Raw genomic sequence first — 6581 nt, 5'->3', positions numbered from 1 at the left:
TCCCAAAAAAGCTCCATGATTGGTCAATAATGCTTAGCCGCCTCCCTGGAAGCCTAATCGGGCATAAAAAGCTAGGCGGAACGGCCCCAAAGCTCCACACGGAAGTCCCAAAAAAGCTCCATGATTGGTCAATAATGCTTAGCCGCCTCCCTGGAAGCCTAATCGGGCATAAAAAGTTAGGCGGAACGGCTCCAAAGCTCCACACGGAAGTCCCAAAAAAGCTCCATGATTGGTCAATAATGCTTAGCCGCCTCCCTGGAAGCCTAATCGGGCATAAAAAGTTAGGCGGAACGGCCCCAAAGCTCCACACGGAAGTCCCAAAAAAGCTCCATGATTGGTCAATAATGCTTAGCCGCCTCCCTGGAAGCCTAATCGGGCATAAAAAGTTAGGCGGAACGGCCCCAAAGCTCCACACGGAAGTCCGAAAAAAGCTCAAAAATTTTCTAAGTGCCAACGGCTCATTCGCCGTAATGTGTCCGCTCCGCGCTGGTTCCCCGGTCGGCCGCGAATAGCGCAAAATCAGCCTCACGGAAGTTCGAAAAAAGCTCAAAAATTTTCTAAGTGCCAACGGCTCATTCGCCGTAATGTGTCCGCTCCGCGCTGGTTCCCCGGTCGGCCGCGAATAGCGCAAAATCAGCCTCACGGAAGTTCGAAAAAAGCTCAAAAATTTTCTAAGTGCCAACGGCTCATTCGCCGTAATGTGTCCGCTCCGCGCTGGTTCCCCGGTCGGCCGCGAATAGCGCAAAAATCAGCCTAAGTGCAGTACCAACCTTGGCGTGTTGGTGCGCCAGAGTACGATGAGTTGGTCCCCCTAGTCACTGTACTCATTACCTTTACCCCCTAATCGCAAAATATAGTCAGAACGTATATGCAGAAGACTATTTTTTTCTTTTTTAAAATTTTCTAAGTGCCAGCGGATGCTGGCACACGAACTGTCCGAGCTACGACGGTTCTCCGGTCGGACAGCGAGGGTGAAAAAGCGGTCCTAAAATCACCGAGGGCTGCCGCACAAGTTGTCCGAGTGGCGACGGTTCCCCGGTCGGCCACGAATGTCGAAAATTCGGCCTCTCCACCACGGAGGTCGGTGAGAATTTCAGAATATTTTCCAAGTGCCAACGGCTCTTGCGCCGTAAAGTGTCCGCTTTGCCTGGTTCCCTCGGTCGGCCACAAATAGCGAAAAATCAGCCTCTCCTTCTGGAGCTCGCCTAAGTGCCAACGGCTCTTGCGCCGTAATGTGTCCGCTTTGTCTGGTTCCCTCGGTCGGCCACAAACGGCGAAAAATCAGCCTCTCCTTCTGGAGCTCGTGCCAACTTTGGCGAATATTTTCTAAGTGCCAACGGCTCTTGCGCCGTAAAGTGTCCGCTTTGCCTGGTTCCCTCGGTCGGCCACAAATAGCGAAAAATCAGCCTCTCCTTCTGGAGCTCGCCTAAGTGCCAACGGCTCTTGCGCCGTAATGTGTCCGCTTTGTCTGGTTCCCTCGGTCGGCCACAAACGGCGAAAAATCAGCCTCTCATTCTGGAGCTCGTGCCAACTTTGGCGAATATTTTCTAAGTGCCAACGGCTCTTGCGCCGTAATGTGTCCGCTTTGCCTGGTTCCCTCGGTCGGCCACAAATAGCGAAAAAATCAGCCTCTCCTTCTGGAGCTCGCCTAAGTGCCAACGGCTCTTGCGCCGTAATGTGTCCGCTTTGCCTGGTTCCCTCGGTCGGCCACAAACGGCGAAAAATCAGCCTCTCATTCTGGAGCTCGTGCCAACTTTGGCGAATATTTTCTAAGTGCCAACGGCTCTTGCGCCGTAATGTGTCCGCTTTGCCTGGTTCCCTCGGTCGGCCACAAATAGCGAAAAAATCAGCCTCTCCTTCTGGAGCTCGCCTAAGTGCCAACGGCTCTTGCGCCGTAATGTGTCCGCTTTGTCTGGTTCCCTCGGTCGGCCACAAACGGCGAAAAATCAGCCTCTCATTCTGGAGCTCGTGCCAACTTTGGCGAATATTTTCTAAGTGCCAACGGCTCTTGCGCCGTAATGTGTCCGCTTTGCCTGGTTCCCTCGGTCGGCCACAAATAGCGAAAAAATCAGCCTCTCCTTCTGGAGCTCGCCTAAGTGCCAACGGCTCTTGCGCCGTAATGTGTCCGCTTTGCCTGGTTCCCTCGGTCGGCCACAAACGGCGAAAAATCAGCCTCTCATTCTGGAGCTCGTGCCAACTTTGGCGAATATTTTCTAAGTGCCAACGGCTCTTGCGCCGTAATGTGTCCGCTTTGCCTGGTTCCCTCGGTCGGCCACGAACGGCGAAAAATCAGCCTCTCCTTCTGGAGCTCGCCTAAGTGCCAACGGCTCTTGCGCCGTAATGTGTCCGCTTTGCCTGGTTCCCTCGGTCGGCCACAAATAGCGAAAAACCAGCCTCTCCTTCTGGAGCTCGCCTAAGTGCCAACGGCTCTTGCGCCGTAATGTGTCCGCTTTGCCTGGTTCCCTCGGTCGGCCACAAACGGCGAAAAACCAGCCTCTCCTTCTGGAGCTCGCCTAAGTGCCAACGGCTCTTGCGCCGTAATGTGTCCGCTTTGCCTGGTTCCCTCGGTCGGCCACAAATAGCGAAAAATCAGCCTCTCCTTCTGGAGCTCGTGCCAACTTTGGCGAATATTTTCTAAGTGCCAACGGCTCTTGCGCCGTAATGTGTCCGCTTTGCCTGGTTCCCTCGGTCGGCCACAAATAGCGAAAAACCAGCCTCTCCTTCTGGAGCTCGCCTAAGTGCCAACGGCTCTTGCGCCGTAATGTGTCCGCTTTGCCTGGTTCCCTCGGTCGGCCACAAATAGCGAAAAACCAGCCTCTCCTTCTGGAGCTCGCCTAAGTGCCAACGGCTCTTGCGCCGTAATGTGTCCGCTTTGCCTGGTTCCCTCGGTCGGCCACAAATAGCGAAAAACCAGCCTCTCCTTCTGGAGCTCGCCTAAGTGCCAACGGCTCTTGCGCCGTAATGTGTCCGCTTTGCCTGGTTCCCTCGGTCGGCCACAAATAGCGAAAAACCAGCCTCTCCTTCTGGAGCTCGCCTAAGTGCCAACGGCTCTTGCGCCGTAATGTGTCCGCTTTGCCTGGTTCCCTCGGTCGGCCACAAACGGCGAAAAACCAGCCTCTCCTTCTGGAGCTCGCCTAAGTGCCAACGGCTCTTGCGCCGTAATGTGTCCGCTTTGCCTGGTTCCCTCGGTCGGCCACAAATAGCGAAAAATCAGCCTCTCCTTCTGGAGCTCGTGCCAACTTTGGCGAATATTTTCTAAGTGCCAACGGCTCTTGCGCCGTAATGTGTCCGCTTTGCCTGGTTCCCTCGGTCGGCCACAAACGGCGAAAAATCAGCCTCTCCTTCTGGAGCTCGCCTAAGTGCCAACGGCTCTTGCGCCGTAATGTGTCCGCTTTGCCTGGTTCCCTCGGTCGGCCACAAATAGCGAAAAACCAGCCTCTCCTTCTGGAGCTCGCCTAAGTGCCAACGGCTCTTGCGCCGTAATGTGTCCGCTTTGCCTGGTTCCCTCGGTCGGCCACAAACGGCGAAAAACCAGCCTCTCCTTCTGGAGCTCGCCTAAGTGCCAACGGCTCTTGCGCCGTAATGTGTCCGCTTTGCCTGGTTCCCTCGGTCGGCCACAAATAGCGAAAAATCAGCCTCTCCTTCTGGAGCTCGTGCCAACTTTGGCGAATATTTTCTAAGTGCCAACGGCTCTTGCGCCGTAATGTGTCCGCTTTGCCTGGTTCCCTCGGTCGGCCACAAACGGCGAAAAATCAGCCTCTCCTTCTGGAGCTCGCCTAAGTGCCAACGGCTCTTGCGCCGTAATGTGTCCGCTTTGCCTGGTTCCCTCGGTCGGCCACAAATAGCGAAAAACCAGCCTCTCCTTCTGGAGCTCGCCTAAGTGCCAACGGCTCTTGCGCCGTAATGTGTCCGCTTTGCCTGGTTCCCTCGGTCGGCCACAAACGGCGAAAAACCAGCCTCTCCTTCTGGAGCTCGCCTAAGTGCCAACGGCTCTTGCGCCGTAATGTGTCCGCTTTGCCTGGTTCCCTCGGTCGGCCACAAATAGCGAAAAATCAGCCTCTCCTTCTGGAGCTCGTGCCAACTTTGGCGAATATTTTCTAAGTGCCAACGGCTCTTGCGCCGTAATGTGTCCGCTTTGCCTGGTTCCCTCGGTCGGCCACAAACGGCGAAAAATCAGCCTCTCCTTCTGGAGCTCGCCTAAGTGCCAACGGCTCTTGCGCCGTAATGTGTCCGCTTTGCCTGGTTCCCTCGGTCGGCCACAAATAGCGAAAAACCAGCCTCTCCTTCTGGAGCTCGCCTAAGTGCCAACGGCTCTTGCGCCGTAATGTGTCCGCTTTGCCTGGTTCCCTCGGTCGGCCACAAACGGCGAAAAATCAGCCTCTCCTTCTGGAGCTCGCCTAAGTGCCAACGGCTCTTGCGCCGTAATGTGTCCGCTTTGCCTGGTTCCCTCGGTCGGCCACAAATAGCGAAAAACCAGCCTCTCCTTCTGGAGCTCGCCTAAGTGCCAACGGCTCTTGCGCCGTAATGTGTCCGCTTTGCCTGGTTCCCTCGGTCGGCCACAAATAGCGAAAAATCAGCCTCTCCTTCTGGAGCTCGCCTAAGTGCCAACGGCTCTTGCGCCGTAATGTGTCCGCTTTGCCTGGTTCCCTCGGTCGGCCACAAATAGCGAAAAATCAGCCTCTCCTTCTGGAGCTCGCGCCAACTTTGGCGAATATTTTCTAAGTGCCAACGGCTCTTGCGCCGTAATGTGTCCGCTTTGCCTGGTTCCCTCGGTCGGCCACAAATAGCGAAAAATCAGCCTCTCCTTCTGGAGCTCGCCTAAGTGCCAACGGCTCTTGCGCCGTAATGTGTCCGCTTTGCCTGGTTCCCTCGGTCGGCCACAAATAGCGAAAAATCAGCCTCTCCTTCTGGAGCTCGCGCCAACTTTGGCGAATATTTTCTAAGTGCCAACGGCTCTTGCGCCGTAAAGTGTCCGCTTTGTCTGGTTCCCTCGGTCGGCCACAAATAGCGAAAAATCAGCCTCTCCTTCTGGAGCTCGCGCAAGTGCCAACGGCTCTTGCGCCGTAAAGTGTCCGCTTTGTCTGGTTCCCTCGGTCGGCCACAAATAGCGAAAAATCAGCCTCTCCTTCTGGAGCTCGTGCCAACTTTGGCGAATATTTTCTAAGTGCCAACGGCTCTTGCGCCGTAAAGTGTCCGCTTTGTCTGGTTCCCTCGGTCGGCCACAAATAGCGAAAAATCAGCCTCTCCTTCTGGAGCTCGCGCAAGTGCCAACGGCTCTTGCGCCGTAAAGTGTCCGCTTTGTCTGGTTCCCTCGGTCGGCCACAAATAGCGAAAAATCAGCCTCTCCTTCTGGAGCTCGTGCCAACTTTGGCGAATATTTTCTAAGTGCCAACGGCTCTTGCGCCGTAAAGTGTCCGCTTTGTCTGGTTCCCTCGGTCGGCCACAAATAGCGAAAAATCAGCCTCTCCTTCTGGAGCTCGCGCAAGTGCCAACGGCTCTTGCGCCGTAAAGTGTCCGCTTTGTCTGGTTCCCTCGGTCGGCCACAAATAGCGAAAAATCAGCCTCTCCTTCTGGAGCTCGTGCCAACTTTGGCGAATATTTTCTAAGTGCCAACGGCTCTTGCGCCGTAATGTGTCCGCTTTGTCTGGTTCCCTCGGTCGGCCACAAATAGCGAAAAATCAGCCTCTCCTTCTGGAGCTCGTGCCAACTTTGGCGAATATTTTCTAAGTGCCAACGGCTCTTGCGCCGTAAAGTGTCCGCTTTGCCTGGTTCCCTCGGTCGGCCACAAATAGCGAAAAATCAGCCTCTCCTTCTGGAGCTCGCGCCAACTTTGTCAAAAAATTTCTAAGTGCCAACGGCTCTTGCGCCGTAAAGTGTCCGCTTTGCCTGGTTCCCTCGGTCGGCCACAAATAGCGAAAAATCAGCCTCTCCTTCTGGAGCTCGCGCCAACTTTGTCGAAAAATTTCTAAGTGCCAACGGCTCTTGCGCCGTAAAGTGTCCGCTTTGTCTGGTTCCCTCGGTCGGCCGCAAATAGCGAAAAATCAGCCTCTCGCCCGTCAGGTACCAGGCGTTGGGGTACCAGGGGTAAGTGCAGTACCAGCTTTGGTCTGTTGGTGCGCCAGAGTACGATGAGTTGGTCCCCCTAGTCACTGTACTCATTACCTTTACCCCCAAATCGCAAAATATAGTCAGAACGAGTGTGGGGAACACAAGTTTTGGCCCCGAGAACCAGGCGGCTGGTGTCTCTAGCGATGTGTTCCCCCCCAAAAAGTGTTCACATGCTCGGACAGCGAACCTAGGAGCTACCGCAAAGCACTCTGGAAGTGCAAGAGCGAAAAATTTTCTAAGTACAAAAACTCTCGAAAATTTTCAAAGTGTCACAGTGCTCGAAAATTTTCAAAGTGCTACATGCTTTCCATCCAAGGAAGGAATAGTGGAGGACCGGCCGCCTCCTTAAACACAAGCCGGCGGAACGACGGGGAGGACCGGCCGCCTCCTTAAACACAGGCCGGTGGAACGTTTGGCAGAATTCTTCTCGTGGAGGACCGGCCGCCTCCTTAAACACAAGCCGGCGGAACGAC

Source organism: Syngnathus typhle, unplaced genomic scaffold (genome assembly GCF_033458585.1).
Source record: "Syngnathus typhle isolate RoL2023-S1 ecotype Sweden unplaced genomic scaffold, RoL_Styp_1.0 HiC_scaffold_122, whole genome shotgun sequence".
Classification (NCBI taxonomy): Eukaryota; Metazoa; Chordata; class Actinopteri; order Syngnathiformes; family Syngnathidae; genus Syngnathus; species Syngnathus typhle.
This window is presented reverse-complemented; position numbering follows the sequence as displayed.